The sequence below is a fragment of the Peromyscus leucopus genome, chromosome 18 (assembly GCF_004664715.2).
Source record: "Peromyscus leucopus breed LL Stock chromosome 18, UCI_PerLeu_2.1, whole genome shotgun sequence".
NCBI classification, from domain to species: domain Eukaryota; kingdom Metazoa; phylum Chordata; class Mammalia; order Rodentia; family Cricetidae; genus Peromyscus; species Peromyscus leucopus.
In genome coordinates this window covers 13,252,099-13,269,510 of record NC_051078.1, presented here as the reverse complement: position 1 = coordinate 13,269,510, position 17,412 = coordinate 13,252,099, and the positions used below count along the sequence as shown (strand labels likewise).

The following is a 17,412-nucleotide window of genomic DNA, read 5'->3' as shown; positions in this document are numbered from 1 at the left end:
CGGGACAAACAGAGAAGAGAATTCTGGGAAGAGGAAGGCTGGGTCAGGAGATGTTGCCAGCCGCTGCCATGAGTACCAACATGTAAGGTACTGGTAAGCCACGAGCCACATGGCAAAGTATAGATGAATAGAAATGGGTTAATTTAAGATAGAAGAACTAGATAACAAGAAGCCTGCTGCGGCCATACAGTTCGTAAGCAATATAAGTCTCTGCGTGTTTACTCGGTTGGGTCTGAGCGGCTGCAGGACTGGCGGGTGAGAGAGATTTGTCCTGACCGTGGGCCAGGCAGGACTGGAGAAAACTCCAGCTACAGAGCAACACTAGTAATCTAACAAGGACAACAAATCATTCACAATACCATTTTTTTGAAAAGCAATGGAATCAAATGTTCCAACTATTGATATCCTTTGATCTAAAAACTAAAATCATACCTGGGAATTTGTCCTTAAGAAACAATTAAAAACATTTCTATCAAGGATATTTTCTACATAATTTCCTATAACAGCAAAAATTAAAAATGATAAATGGCTTTACAAAAAATACTTAGTATAGGTACAAGGGCATAGCTTAGTGACATATAGTACTTCTAGCAGCTACAAGACTTAGACGTTCAATCCCCATAATGCAAAAAAAGAATTTTTCTTTTTAAAGCAGCAAACAAAACTGTAGTCAGGGCTTTGGAAACTGATTCCACTCATGACCCCTTTTTGCCCAAGAAATTTTTATGTGACCTCAGGTATGTTACACATATAAAGTAGGCATAAAACCAAACAGTAACTGAAAATAAATCATTGCAAAACAACTCTTTGGTATATATATTTTACCATTTATTTTAAAAAAAACTGCATACTAATGAGATGAATGTGCCTGCTTATTTTTACATAAATAATTAAATTTTGGCTGAATTCACACTGCCAATGTAGAGCCTCTTCAATGTCTTTCAGAGCTGGCTGATACTTTGATTTTGCAGTCATCAAAATGGAGATCAAATGAAGTCCTGAGTCGATGCGTACTGTTGACAGGACCATGGGCATGTCAAGAACCGGAGAATACCTAGACCAATGGGCATGGCAAGACCTTCCGCAAGTCGGAGTACTACAGAAGCTGAGTACCAACGACAGCCTTGTCCTCCCGGATGATGGCAGTCTGAGACTGCTCTCCCAGAGAGACCCTCCCAAGGTCAGCTAACCCTCACACATAAACACTCCTCCCCATCCAGGCGTGTGCGCTAATGCCCTGAGTTTCCAGGCTTCTGGTGCCACCTCTATTTGTGTGTGCGTCATTTCTATTCATCCCTATGGTCCCAGTCAAGTCAATCCCACAGCTCTTCAGGTCGGGGCACATCAGTGCTGAGAATACCACTTCCCACTGCAAAATGGCAGCGGTATGTTCATGTCACCGCTGCTGTTGTGTTTGTGGGCCATTGCTTTATTTTCCTGTTTTTCTGGCATAAATATATTTAGGCCATTTCAGAATGTGTTGGAAATTCTGCCATAATCCCAAACTAAAAATCACTAACTACTTCTTTTTATTTTGGGGTTTTTTGTTTGTTTTGTTTATTTTGTTTTGCTTTGTTTTTTGAGACAGGGTTTCTCTGTGTAGCCCTGGCTGCCCCGGATCTTGCTCTGTAGACCAGGCTAGCCCTGAACTCAGAGATCTGCCTGCCTCTGCCTCCCGAGTGCTGAGATTAAAGGCATGTGCCACCACCACCCGGTCCATTTAACTCTTTTGAAAGGATTTATTGATTTTCATTGTATGTCTATACGTGTTTTGTCTATATGTATGTGTACCATGTGTGTGCCTGCTACTCTTGGAGGCCAGAAGAGGGCATCATCACTGAATTGGAGTTACAAATGGTTGCTAGCTGCCATGTGCGTGTTGGGAACTAATCCTGGGTCTTTGCAAGAGCACCAAGTATTCTTAACCAACAAGCCATCTTTCCAGCTCCATTTAACTTTTTTTTTTAAATGAAACTTACGTCAGCAACTTCAGCAGAAGTTTTTTAAAATTTAAGCATTATAACACAATACAACCCAAAGATTTCTAATTTGAACATCCTGAGGAATGAAGGTAGAGAAAAGTTGAAAGTCCCTGTTTTCTGAGGTAGGGAAATGTTAAAACTCCCTGCTTTCTGTAATGAACCCCCTGGGTTTCTATGAGAGCAGAAACCTCGGGGGGGGGGGGTGGTGGTGGTAAAAGCTCCATGGCTGGTAACACACAGCTGGAATCTGAGCTAGGGTGCTAGGGTGCTTCAGGGACCACTCACCGGCATTTCGAGGCACACTGGCATACACAATGTGAAGCGAGCGCGCTGTGTCTTCAGAGTGAGGCTGCACTGAGGTCGTCACATCAAGGACAAGCACTACCACAAACACCTCAGATTCAGTGCATGTTTGATTCGGAATTAATTTTTGGTTGGTACACATTCAGAAATCCTTCACTGTTCACCATTTTTTTCAAAACCCACATACAGTTATGTGATCCCAGTTTTGCTCAAAATGATAATTTAAGAAGTTGGGGTTATGGGATGGAGAGATGTCTCAGTGGTTAGGAGCACTGGCTATTCTTCCAGAGGACCCACGTTCAATTCCCAGCACCCACAAGGCAGCTCACAACTGTCTGTAACTGTAGTCCCATGGGATCCAGTACCCTCTGATATGCAAATGTCCATACAGACCAAACACGCATACACACACATAAATATTTTTTTAAAGTTGGCTTATAAATAACATGAAATCACTGTTTAAAAAGAAAAAAAAAGCAATTATCTCCAACCCTGGGGTCTCTAGTTTAGCAGCACAGCTTTCACCTGTCATGTGGGGTGGTCATGGATTTTACCCCAGAACCAAAGAAAAAGAAAACCTCCAAAATAACTATTTTATTCAAAAGAGTAATATCTTCTCTAGTTTCTAAACTTCCTGAATCTTTTTTTCTTTATCTGTTTTCATTGATTTATATCCTCATACACTTTACCTGAAGTGAAATACTACTCCCTCTGCCTCCAGAAATACTTTAGTTCACTCCTGAAGGCTCATCTGTGGGTTTTTTTTTTTTTTTGTTTTGCTTTGTTTTCCTAGAAAGATATTTCATTCTTAGTTACTTTTCCTGCTTCAATGATAATTTAAAAACCTTAAAGGAGAAAGCATTTATTTTGTATCAGATCTCAAGATGAGAGTCCCAGGAGGTGGGGGAGTCTCGGCCAGCTTGAGACAACCAGTTACATTGTAACTACTGTCAAGAAGAAGAGAACCCAGGCCAGTGTTCAGCTCACTTTCTCCTCAGACAGTCCAGGATCCGAGGTTGGGGAACCATGTCACATACCATGGGGGGAACCGTGCCACACACCACCAGTAGGTCTTCTAAATTGAATTAACCGAATCAAAATAATTCCCTACAGATATATCTAATTCTAGATAGCTGACAATAGAGATTAACCATCACACTCCACAAAACATTCAGAATTTCATGTCAACAAGTTTGGTGGGTATGCATACCTCAGGCCCTCTAGGGATCCACCATACATGTTAACACATGTTCTGTGGTCAAATGTGTGTTATTCTCCGTGTATGACATACTCTTACCCTTAATCTCCCTATTCTCAATTTTTGAGGCTTCTGATTAAATATCACTTTTTCCAGAGAACCTTCTTCCCTACCTAGGTGAGCAAGTCCCAATGAAACTTCTTATGAGTCTTCAAAATGAGAAGTTAAATATGCACCAATAAGTATAACAGTCAGCTTTTTTCAATTTTTTATTTAATTATTGGGGGGGAGGATATGCCCCACAGAGCTACAGGTAGTTGTGAGCTGACTGATATGGGTGCTGGAAACTAAATTCAGGTCCTCTAGAAGAACAGGAAGTGCTCTTAACCAGTAAGACATCCTTTCAGCCCCCAACATCTTTTAAGGTTTGTAAAATATAAGAATCAAATTCACAGACAACTTAATAGAAAATGGTAGCCTTTAAGGTGAACACAGTTTAACTCAAGATTTAATAAAAGGCTTCCATTTAAATGAAAGTAATAATTTTCAGATCACCTTTAACTGAAGTTTTGAACCCCAAAGCCTACACCCTTATAATCCACTAAGCAAGAGCTTCCTTCCCTGACAGAAAACACATTGCACAAATATAGGATTTTCTTATACATGTTCAATTTAAATATAGAAATGGCTACCCCAGACAAAGGATACAGTACACTAGACTGCCATCATAGCAGTAAATCACACGTGTCTTAGCCCATGTGGTGGTATACACCTATAACATCAACACTAAATCATGTGTGTCTCAGCCCATGTGGTGGTATACACCTACAGTATCACACTAAATCATGTGTGTCTCAGCCCATGTGGTGGTATACACCTATAACATCAGCACTAAATCATGTGTGTCTTAGCCCATGTGGTGGTATACACCTACAGTATCACACTAAATCATGTGTGTCTCAGCCCATGTGGTGGTATACACCTACAGTATCACACTAAATCATGTATGTCTCAGTCCATGTGGTGGTATACACCTACAGTATCGGCACTTGGGAGGTGGGAACAGAAACACGGCCATGGTTTCAGGCCAGCTTGGGCTACATAGTGAATTCCAGGCCAATGTGGGTTACAGAGTGATACCCTGCCTTAAAAGTTAAAAAGCCAGGCATGGTGGCACATGCATTTAATCCCAGCATTTGGGAAGCAGAGGCAGGAGGATCTCTGTGAGTTAAACGAGCCTGGTCTACAGGGTGAATTCCAGAGCAGCCAGGGTTATCGAAAGAAACCCTGTCTCAATTTTTAATAAATGAATAAGAAATGGGGAGAGAGAGGGAAGGGAGGAAGGAGGGAGGACAAGAAAAAGAAAAGAAAAATCTATTTTAATTTATGATTTTACATTCAATGACTAGCATGGCTCTCGATACCTAGTACCCTCCCAAGAACTATTTATGCATCCATCAGCAACTTGTCATTGCTGAGCCCTTCCAGGACTGACTCAGAATAAGTAGAGGTGGCATAGACCCATAATCCTAGCTACTCAAATGGGCTACGGCGGGAGACAGAAATCCCAAGAAAGGAAAAGGATGAATCTGGATAATGGCCCAGGTTCTACTAATTCACTAGTCCAAAGGAAAATACTAACCAGCAATACACACTAACGGCAACATAATATCAATATAATCAAGTCAACTCCTCCGATTATCCAAATCTTTTAGATGTATTTATTTGTTTTTAGGTATATGAGTATTTTGCTTACATGTATGTATGCCTGGTGCCTGTAGATTTCAGAAGAGGGCACTGACTCCCCTGGACTGAAGTTACAAACAGTTGTGAGTCACCATGTAGGTGCTCGGGATCCAACCTGGCTCCTCTGCAAGAGCAAAAAGTTCTCTTAAGAGCTGAGCCAACTCTCCATCCCTGCCTACCCAAATCCTAAGGGCTTGTTTAACAACTAGAAAAAACTGAACTGACACCAGAAAATCTGCCTTGCTAACCTCCATCACTTGATGCTTTTAGATTTTTCTTTGCTACATAAAAGCTCTATGGAGAGCTGAAGTTACGCAAAATAGCAGAAACTCCCTCCATATAAGCCTTAAGCTCTCAACAATTATATACAATTATGTCTATTATATAGATACATGCATTATATCTATATTCACATATAAATAGATATTATAATATATAATTACACTGGAATTACTACCTTTTCAGTAATCTATTTCAGCCAACAATCATGGATATGTTATGTGTACATTTAATAGTACAAGTACTATAAACATTAACAGCAATTTCAAGAGCAACTGTAGCCAATAAAAAGTGTCTCACACATACTGACTGGAGTTTGAATTCCAATGCTACCTTTTATCAGCTGTCTCTGAGCCTTAATTTCCAAAACTATAGAATAGGTATAACTGCCACAAGATTAAAATAAAATCATGGAAGTCAGACATGGTGGCTCATGCCCATGATCACAGCACTGAGAGGCTGAGGCAGAAGGATCACCCTAAGTCTCTGGCCAGCAGGGATAGGATACAGAGCAGTGGGAGAGAGTCAACTTCTACTCTATGACCTAAATACACACACACACACACATACACACATACACACACACATACACACACACACAGAGACACACACACACATACACACATACACACACACATACATACACACACACAGACACACACACAGACACAGACACACACAGACACACACATACACACACAGTATATAAAAAAAGAAAAAAATTAAGACAGTTCTCACTAAACTCTAATATAAACCAAGTCATCTACAAGATGAACTGCCATTCCTGGGAACATCAATTTTAGTTGAAAGTACTTTACACACTGTTTACATATATAAAAGACACAAAATGCAAAATCCCTGCAAATTTAAAAAATAAAATAAGACTTTCTAGACATCAAAGACTTTTCAACTTATAAAAGGAATATTTGGGCTTCTTCCCTAGATTTTTAAGGGTACTCATCCAATTCATTTGCCATTGGGAATGCTTGTAGAAAAAAAACAGCATTATTAAAATAAATGAATTACATATGATTTTTTTATATCATTTTTTTTTAGTTTGCCAAAAACAATTATATACAGGAAAATTCTACGCCAACACCATTTTTAATATGCAAGGCAGCAAACCTCCAAGATACTTGGGCTGCTCCAACTTAACCTCAACATTTTGTTTTAGGTATCCCAACCCAAATTCAAGGATTTCTACAGATCACCCAAGTTTTTCAATTATCCAAGCTAAAGCACTCAAAGGAAACTAATGCTACATCTTCTTTATTTATTTATTTTGTTTTTTTTTTTTTTGTTTTGTTTTGTTTTTTTTTGAGAGAGGGTTTCTCTGTAGTCTTGGCTGGCCTAGAACTCGCTCTGTAGACCAGGCTGGCTTCAAACTCACAGAGATCTGCCTGCCTCTGTCTCCCCAGAGCTGGGACTAAAGGTGTGCGCTACCACCACCCAGCTCTAATATTACATCTTGGTTCAGTAGCCGAGGATAGGTGTGTCCCTCCCCGACCCTAAGTGAACAAGGACTCAGTAAGTTTCTAGACAGCAGGTGCCATTTCCATAAACACTCCTGTTCATCAGTGGTCTGTGTCCTCAGGAGGACGCGTGGGGCTCAACGTGCACCTCCCACAATGCACAGCACCGCACTCTTCCTTGTCCCCGGAAGCCATTCTGAATACTAGTGTTTTCTTTATACAAGATTTACTTGCTAGAGGAAATAAAAAGGCTTTCCTCACTCTAGCTTCTGTCTTTCCTGCATAAGGGGACAGGAAAGCCAGTTCCTGCTATTTCACTTCATACGTCAAAGGCAAGTGATTTATCTGGTTGGCTGACAGCCTTAAAGTAGCGCCCCATCCCAGCAGCTCACCACTTCTCTCCTGGGAACCTAAGAAACACCTGAAAACAGTCTGCACTGCTCCTGGAAGGGTGCTGGAGTACGGATGTGACAGGATGTGACAGAATGTTCCACCGTATTCAGAACCGTCATGAGCGCCTACACGGGATTGGGACAGAAGGGAGCCTGAACCTAGCTTGGATGGGCATAAGTGCATAAGATGGACGCCCCTCTCCACCACTTCAAATACGACCCAAGCCAAGGCTTCCAGATTTCACACGAGCACAATCTTTTAAAAGGGGTAGAGAGACCAGCATAGCACTGCCAGCTCTCATTCTGCCAAGAACGAACACACGAACACACACACACACACACACCTGCCAGGAATAGTGGCACATTCCCATAATGTAAGCAGTGGAGAGAAATGAAGCAGAAGGGTCACGAGTTTCAGGGCAATCTTGGCTAGTAGAGGGTTCAAGACCAGCCTGTACTATATACATGATAAGCAACCTGAAAAGAAAAACAAACTATATGATCATTACTATTTCATCAAAAAACTAACGTGTTCCCTTCAAAATTGGTATATGTTAATTTTAGGGGGAAAAAGATTATCTTTTAAATTCAATAGATTTAGCCTTATAAAAAGCAGTCTACATTCTCATTCCACACAGCAACCGACAAGGGTGTCATAAGATGACAGTGTTTGAGAAGCATAGGCCTAATGAGCTAGGCCCCTGAGCAAAGAAGCCAGCTGCAGAACATGCTGGAAACAAGTATTAACCTCTCCAATAACAAGAAATGGAAGCCTGGAGGAAGTTTAGGGACTCTCCTAAAGTCACAGGTCAAGAATTTTAACTCAGATTTGTACATCCCAGAGTCAATTCCCAATCATCAAGCTCAACTTTCCCAGTGGCATAAAGCCTCACTTTGATCCAGCCCCTTCTGTGACCAATGACAACCAAGGCATTTCCGAGACAGCTGGTGGGAGTGAGAGGTGTACCCTTGGCCACTACTCAGTCTAAAACTAAATGGAACTCCTGACCTTTGCCCCATTAATACCAAGCTCACTGAAACTACACCAAGCACCCAGACAAAGCACACACAAGGCTCCTGGCTCCAACAACACTGCCACAGGACCCTTTAGACGTCGTCCCCTAGTGCCTGAGATAGAGCGGAAAAACATACTCTTGAAAAGCAAAGGGAAGGTATTAATTCTTTTTTGTTTGTTTGTTTTTCGAGACAGGGTTTCTCTGTGTAGCTTTGCGCCTCTCCTGGAACTCACTTGGTAGCCCAGGCTGGCCTCAAACTCACAGAGATCCACCTGGCTCTGCCTCCCAAGTGCTAGGATTAAAGGCGTGCGCCGCCGCCTGGCGGGAAGGTATTAATTCTTAAGAAACAAAGAAATACTTCTATAGCAACTCTGACTAAAAACAAACTTGCCTTTAAAAAGTTACAGCCCTGAGCCTCATTCTGCAAACAATGTTTTACAGGTTAAAATACAATTTCTTCCTATTTAACTATCTAAAAAGCAAAGGATGTGAAACCCTACAAATTTATAGCTCTTAAAAATTTTCAGAGTAAAACAATCTTCACATATATTATGTGACAGATATGAGTATCTTAATTTTTTATGTATGGTAATCAGCATTTGAATAAAATTATTCATGTTAATCAAAAGTACTTCCATTGGGCTGAGAATGGAGCTTGGTGGTACATCACTTGTCTGAGACAGATGGCCTGAAGTCACAGGTTTGATCAGACACCACAAAATAAGAAGGGTATTATAAAAGAGCTAGAGGGAAAATATATAAATACCATTTTTTACAAAATGCGATGTTAACAGTCACCGTCATGAGAAGCACGAGTAATGTCTTTGACTATCAGAGGTTCCTAATATTGAAATAAAAATAAAAGTCATACACATTAAAAAAAAAAAAGGAAAGAAAGAAATACTACATCAAATGCCACCAAATCCTCACATATCATTCACCAGACAAGCCCAAAGGAAACAACCAAATTTGACTTTGAGGTAATCAGCCTGACACTCCGAACCGGTGAGTCTGAGAGCCTGATCTCCGTGAAAACAGAACAATCGTAACGCAGTATTCTTGCTAGCAACCTCAAGGAAGTTCTATTTCTTGATTTTGTTGTTATTTGTTTGTTTGGGGGGCAGTGGAGAGGGGTGTTTGTTTTGGAGACTAGGTCTCAGGTAGCCTGGGCTGGCTTCAACCCCAGTGTACCTACAGTCCAGGGCCTCAAGCATGCTAAGTAAAAATTCTCCCAACTACACTACATCCTCAGCCTGCCTGTTGTTTTTGAGACAAGGACTCACTCTGTAGCCCTGGCTGGCCTGGAATTCACAAAGATCTGCCTGCCTCTGCCTCCTGAGTGCTGAGATTATGGGTGTGCACCTCCATGGCCCATTGGATTTTTAGATTTTTTTAAAATTAGATTTGTTTGTTTATTTTGTGTGTGTGTGTGTGTGTGTGTGTGTGTGTGTGTGTGCGCGCGCGTGCGCGCGCTGGGGAGGGGCACCATGGCCAGCACGTGGAGATCAGAGATCTTTCCTTCTACCATGTGGGTGCCGGGAATAACACTCGGGCCATCAGACTTGTTAACTAGCACCTTTACCTGCTGAGTCATCTCAACACCCCTCAACTGGAATTTTAATGAACATATTTTTTTCTATTCCATCTGAATTTATAGTTCAAGGAAACTACACAGATTATCAAATTCCTTACCCACTGCATAACATAGTCTACTTAGTGTTTTTCCTTTCTGTTTTAAACAGATGCCGTTTAAACACAGGGTTGGCTTTGCTGTTTTTGCTTTGGTTTTATTTTCCCTCTACACACTTCCATTTCCTCACATAGACTCAACTAGTGTATCTATCTGAATAATCTGTTTTCCCTAATTTATGTTTAATATATGTCTAACTCTGACCTCTCTCTTGAACTGCAAACCTACATTTCCAAAAGCCTCTAAGCAGTCCCAGCAGGTAAATATGTTAAAACCAGGCAAGCCAGGCCTGGAGCACAGTTTCTCTGGAGATAAAGGCAGGGCTATGAATGTGGGGCTTTACCCCATCTTAAAACAATGAAACCTAATTATACAACTCATTGCTCCTATCCCTAGGAACAGGACCACCATCAACATCATCCAGTCAGAAAGGGTAACTTTCACTTTCTGCCTCCTCTAAACCTTTCCTATCAGGACCCCTATCTACCTACTGATCAGTGAGCTCTGTTGAACCTTTGTTCTCATCCACTACCATTACTCTCAGTGTGCACAGTAGTATATTAATAGCTTGCCATAACAAATCATTCTGCACACTAAACTATCACAAGGTACACACTTCTCGTTTTCTTCCAAATGCTGAACTTCTAAATACAGCATCTAAACTTGCTCCACAATCCAGCCTCAACTTAAATTCAAACTTCATCTCTAATTCCAAAATAAACCATCCAGGTCATCTGGTATACTAACTCTTCTCTACATCATGAGCCTTCTCATCTCCAAAACTGTCATTCTCTTAATTTGGAAGGCCTTCTTTATCCACCAGATCCTAACTCCTGAATCTTTGTTTTAGAAGAGTTTAACCATCAGTCACGAACTAATTTAAGATTGCCAGTTTAAGAGCAGGGTACAGTGGAACATGCCTGTAATCCCCAACACAGAGGTGGAGACTTCGGATCAGAAGTTCAAGGCCATACTTAACTGCAAAGCAAGCCTTAGGCCCACTTAAGACACAGGAGACCCTGTCTCAAAAATTAAATCAAATAAATAAAAATAATACAAGTTTATTGGGAAGTACCAACTTTCCCACATGGCAGATCTGGCTTCAGATAGAGACTATTATGCTAGCCACATAACTCTAAGGGAAGTTACTGAACAGATTGAGACTCAGTATCCAGACTATGAGAGATGCCTACACATTGAGACCCTGCCTGCACACTGGGACCCTGTCGGCACAGAAAGAAGCTGCTCTCCTGTTGAGATAGCATAGCAGTAATAGAACTAAGTGCCTGATAAATAATAGCACTGACTACCCTTGAGTGTTAGCACGTCTCTACAGTTTTCCATGAGGCTTTAAGCTAAAACAAACATTTTCCTTTTGCACAACCCCAAACTTTAGATAAACCCACTCACGTGGTTAAGTATTTGCACACATGTCATTCTGTCTTCAGAGGGTCTTCATTTGTTGTGAGCAGGGTCGCTCTGCCTAGCAGCTACCATCATCTTCCTCTGCTTCCTTTGCCTCCACATGCACGTCACCACATCCAGCCAGACATTAATCTATACTATGAACTGTTGAACAAAAACCTTACATCTCCTACTAGACCCAACTTCTAAAGACCAACCTTAATCTCTGTGACTTAGAGTGCCTGGCACAGTATTTTTCATGAAGCACTCAATACTTCCCTCTAAATTAAGTCCCAATTCAAAGGAGGGTTAGTATTCCTAGACAGTGCAATTCAGTTCTTCATGATTTCAACACACCTTGGAAAATTATCAAAACATGAGTCTTAAGTCATAATGGTTTCACCTTTATTTGTCCCTACATGGTTCCCTAAAAGAGCCTGACACATAGAAAATGCTCAGTATCATTTGAATTGACTTGAGCAACAGTTAAAAAGTTACAGTGCCTGAAAGCATCTGATTTTCACCAATTTCCTTTTTTTGCTTTTATAACTCCCATAATTTTTCCCTTCAAAATACATTACACCCAAAGTACAAATCCATAACCAAATCTAACTTGACTCATTTTCCAGACTCTAATTTCAACATCCCAACCCTAGGCTCTGAACAATCGAGTACTTCCAACATAGGTATATAAGAAGGCACCGTTTTCATTCAAATCTAAACACTGTGCAACTTAGCTTTACTCACATTTTCCCCACAAACTTAAAAAACACCCACCTCTATCTGTTTAATATCAATAACCTTGGCATAGATTTGGGGAGCTGGAGAGATGGCTTACAGGTAAAGGACCTGAACTGGGATCCACAGCACCCACATAAAAATCAAGTCCTGCAGCATGTCTGTAATCCTTGGACAGAGATTGGGGGGACACGGAGAAAACCTGGGACTTGCTGACCAGACAGCCCAGCCAAAACTCCAAGCTCCAGGCTCAGAGACACCCTGTCTCAAAATAATAACAACAACAACAACAATACTAATAAAAGCAAAGAGAAATATAAGAAGACACCCAACGTCAACATCTGGCATTACACAGAGAAACTTTTTTAGTGAAATAATTTTTCTTTTGCATAAGACAGTTCATGGTACTTCAAAACTATTCCCCTCATTCATGGTATTACCTTCCCTTTCCGGTGGTAGAGAATGACAAATACAAGAAAGACAGACAGACAGACAAGACAAAAAAAAATCAGTATAGATCCGAATCTAAGCATAAGAGAAGAGCCGATAATGTCACTGGTTTGATGAAAATAACTTACGTATACACCGCAGCAACACAAGTCATTTGCAACAAATGAACTTTCTGATTATAATTTAAAACTCAAACGAAAATGCAAAATATCTCCAGTGTTTCCTACAAACCTTTCACCGGCAGTTTTATCACCTAAACTCCGTTTACTAACAGTACCTACAAGATTTTCTTCTCTAGGAAATTCTCAGTTTATTCGAGCTAAACACTTCATACGTTTAAATCAACAAACACACACCTCTGGCCAGCTGTGGGAACCTCCGCCGCGTTGCAACAACAGCTGGACTATACAAAGAACCTCTGAGGAGAAACTGAGGACATTATTTTTTAAGCTCAAGAAATGACAGCTCCAAGTATGAAAGTAAACAAATCTGGGGTAGAAAAGGATACCATTCTCCAGCTCTTCGCAGTCAACTTGTGCAACGTCCCGACTGAACTCTTACAACTGTGACTTCGGTTGAGCACAGGAATTCCTAAGACTGATTAAGAGAATCGGCATCGTTTTTTTTTTTAAACGTCAGCAAGAAAACGGGAAAAAACTCATCTGAATCTACGACTCTCCTCCAATCTTTGTTTTTTTTAAAGAAGCGACTTTCAACAGTTTCAGCTTTCAAGTTGACTCAAGACCCTCCGCGGAACGCTCCCGCTCCGTGACCCTACGCAGACACCCAGACCCCGGCAGTTTCAAGCCGAGTCCAAAATCGAACCCAGGCGACCCTGGCGCAGATCGGGGATGAAAAAGCCCCGCACAAGATCGCCAGCATCCACACAGGCATCGCCCCACCCTGGGACGGAGACGACACCCCTGGGACACACAGGATCATTGCTGAGCCGGGAGTGGGGGGGGGACAGACCCAAGAGGCGACGCAAGTCGGGCACTGATGTCCAGTGCGCTCTGGCGGTCCAGGTTCCCCGGAGCCCGGGCGCACGGACCCCCACTGCGGAGGGCGCCGAGCCCACTGGCCCGGGCAGAGAGAGGGAGAGGGAGAGAGAGGGGGTCGCAGCGCGGGCGGCCCGGCCCCGCTCCTCCGGGGTCCCCCCTCCGCGGTCGCAGCGCCGGGAACCCGCTGCTGCCGCGCGCCCGCCCACTCCGCCGCCCGCGGCGCGCCTCTCCCCGGCCCCCCGCGGGGCGCGCGCGCTCCCCGGCTGGCCGACGACCCCCCTCCCCCGGACCCCGACGGCTGAACCTGCAGCGGGACAACCGGGTCCGGGGGAGGGGAGGGGGGGCACCCGCCCGGCGCAGGCCCGCTCACAGCTTTGCCCCGGCTACTCACCGTCGGCGCCAGGGCGCGGCGAGGGCGCGCGGGGCGGCGGCCGCGGAGCTCCGCACTCTCTCCGCGCGACCCCGACCCCCCGCGACTCCGGAGCCGACGGAGCTTCGGCGGCTGTGTCTACCAGGCCTCGCTCCTGCCCGAAGCCTAGACAAGCACTTCCGGGGGAGCGGGGGGAGGGCAGGGTTTTGGCACCGGAACTGCTCCCGGGCTGGAGCTGCCAGGCCTCCCGGGCGGGGCGGAGCCTCGGAGCCTGGCGCCCCGCGGCCCCGCCCCCTGGGCTCCTTGCTAACCCTGGTGGCCCCGCGACCCCCCCCCCGCCGGCGACGGCTGGCACCCCTTCTTTCAACTGCTCTTCGGATTGTTCCCCTCCAGCCACCTGATTCTATGGAAGGCTCGGAGAATCTGGTTTAGCCGAGCCCCGGTGCCGTCACCCGGCTGGCCGACTGTCCCGCGCTGTTAGCCCCGCTGGCTTCTGCCTCGCTTAAAAAGGCAGCGGACACTCATCGAAGGCTCGCGGCGTGGTAGATGGTGTGTTTAAATGCCCCTCGGCCGCCTTAACTATTTTAATAACCTTCAGACTCCGGGAAACCGGCGCTCTTCTCTACATCTTTACAGAGAAGGAAACCGGCCAGGCACCAAGCTGTACCACAGATGCTGGCTCTTGGCTTTATTTTAGTTTGTGGTATGTGTAGAACTCTCATCTGCCCCAAACAAGACTTTTCAGATGATTCAAAGGCAGGAGCCAAACTCGATTCCCCTGTATCGGTCATCCTTTGCACCTTCAATGAAGGCCGAGATAAGGGGCTCTGGAATCTTAGTGCCTGGATCCTGTTATTTTACTTTTCACCTTGATGAGTTAGTTAACCTTTTAAAACTCTGTGTGTGTGTGTGTGTGTGTGTGTATATGTGTGTGTGTGTGTGTGTGTGTGTGTTGTTCATCTCTGGATTGTAGAAGAGTTAACCTTTTTAAACGTGTGTGTGTGTGTGTGTGTGTGTGTGTGTGTGTGTGTAGTGTTCATCTCTGGCTTGTAGAAGTTAAAAATAATTAATGCATGGTAAACATTTCAGAGTACCTAGGACTAAGTCCATGATTCTTACACCTAACCAGTAACAGACACTAGAGAAGACCTGGGATTTTGAAGCTCTGACCAAAGACAGTATGAGAGAGAACCCACAGAGTCAGACGCCAGGAGAGGGAAAGAGGGACGATCTTAAAAGATTTCCTTGACCACAAAAATCAGAAAAGCATCAAATAGCGGAGGCAGGTTTTCTGTCTGAAGCTAGATTCCACTGGAAAGAAAAAAAGGAAAAGGGGCTCAAGCCTAGTGAGATACTTTGTGTCTGTATTCCCGGCAATCTAAGAGATACCTTGTGTCTGTATTCCTTGCAGTCTAAGAGATACCTTGTGTCTGTATTCCCGGCAATCTAAGAGATACCTTGTGTCTGTATTCCCAGCAGTCTAAGAGATACCTTGTGTCTGTATTCCCAGCAGTCTAAGAGATACCTTGTGTCTGTATTCCCAGCAGTCTAAGAGATACCTTGTGTCTGTTTTCAGGCAGTCTAAAGGATGAGGCAGGGACGCAGTGTGGGACCAGTGTAGGCTTTATAATGAGTTCCAAAACCAGCCAGGAGAGAGAGAGAGAGAGAGAGAGAGAGAGAGAGAGAGGGAGAGGGAGAGGGAGAGGGAGAGGGAGAGGGAGAGGGAGAGGGAGAGGGAGAGGGAGAGGGAGAGGGAGAGAGAGAGGAAGAGAGAGAGAGGGAGACGGAGGGAGAGAGAGGGAGGAAGGGAGAGAGGGAGGGAGAGAGAGAGAGAGAGAGACTAAGAATTCATAGTGTCTGTTAAGTACTTCAGGGAGGAGTCTTAAAACAGAAAGACAGGGTAAAAGAAAACCCCTTATTACAAACTTAAGATGCAAACAATCCCATCACAAGTGTTGTATTTAAAATACTGCCTTGTGTTTTATGTAATTGCAGAAATGTTTGTAAATACTTCCATAATTCCCAAGTTCAAGCATCCTTCCATGCTTCCTAGTAGAGTGAAGCAAAAAACAGAGCCTACAGCCAGGGGTGGGGGAGTGGGAGGTGGGATGGCCCACACCTTTAATCCCAGCACTCGGGAGGCAGAGCCAGGTAGATCTCTGTGAGTTCGAGGAAAGGCGCAAAGCTACACAGAGAAACCCTGTCTCAAAAACAAAAATAAATAAATAAATAACAACAACAAAAAAAAAAAAAAAACAGCCTGCACGGACAAAATTTAAGTTGTCTCTAGCCATTACCACCCCCACCCCCAATCCCAGGCACACACACATGCCCCAAGGCCTAGAGACCTAATGAGAGGAGGAATCCTCAATCACAGACTCTCAACTAACTGGTAAGCGCTGTAGCCTGGATTTAAAAGTGAATCTGTATTCTCACCGCTTTGCCAAGCAGTTCTTAAGCGTGAAAGTGCATGGCCGTCACCTGGAGGGCCTGTTAAAGGCATTGCTGGCCCCATCCCCAACCTTCCACTCACCCAGGATAGCGCTTCTCGAGGTGTGTGCCGGTCTGGCAGCCCAGCATCACCTGCGGACTTGTTAAAGATGCAAATTACCAAGCCCCGCCCCAGACCTCGTAAAGCTGTAACTTTAGGATAAGACCTGACGATCTTTGTTTGGAGTACCCCGCCTCCCCAACCAGGGCATTCCGATAAGCTCTCCAGTTAAAGAACTGCAGCGCTCTAGAAGCCTGCTTTTCACGTATTCTTTGTTTAATTGTGGTAAATCTACAGCATGGGATTGTTTTGTTGTGGGGAGGAGAGGATTAGTATTTGTTTTGTAGTGATGAGGATTGAAGTGTGTCTCTCAGCCACTGAGCTACATTCCCAGTCAGCCAAAAAAAAAAAAAAAAAAAAAAAAAAAAAAAAAAAAAAAAAAAGGTCTTTCCGTTAATTAAATGACATTTTGGAACATTTCTTATTCATCTTCTTTTTCTCTCGACAAGAGATGAGGTCGGGGAAAATGAGTTTTAATGGAGATTCTTTTGGATCTGTACTGAAACTGAACCAGATAATTCTGGGTTGCGGGGGGAGGAAACAAATCATACTTGAGGACTGTTCAGTGTCGAGGCTTTACCTGCATTTTCTAAATTAATCTTCACTGTGCTGTGGGGTTTTTACGGTCTTACTTTTACAAATGAGACTAGCTGAGACTGAGGTGAAGCAATTGACTTAAGGCCACATTCTTGTTACGGGGTCGAAACAGGATTGCTCAAAGATCCCTCTAATTCCAACGCGCATGCTCTTTCCATTTTGTGGCTGGGGCCGGGAGAACCAAATTCCAGTGGCTCCACCACCCTAGCTATGCAGCCTTGAG

General features: G+C 43.7%; 1 protein-coding gene across 2 annotated transcripts in view; it reads right to left on the bottom strand.

Annotated features, from left to right (window-relative positions):
• The window catches only part of Frs2 (fibroblast growth factor receptor substrate 2), an 88,192-nt gene extending 71,599 nt beyond the window's left edge, over window positions 1-16,593 (bottom strand). The window contains exon 1 of one of the 2 annotated variants that reach the window (XM_037196749.1): window positions 16,575-16,593. The gene's annotated coding sequence lies outside the window, so the exon portion shown is untranslated. Of the gene's footprint in view, window positions 1-14,062; window positions 14,229-16,574 lie in introns of those variants that run through there. The other variant, XM_028877935.1, reaches the window with a different exon arrangement.
• Between the last annotated feature and the right edge of the window lie 819 nt (window positions 16,594-17,412).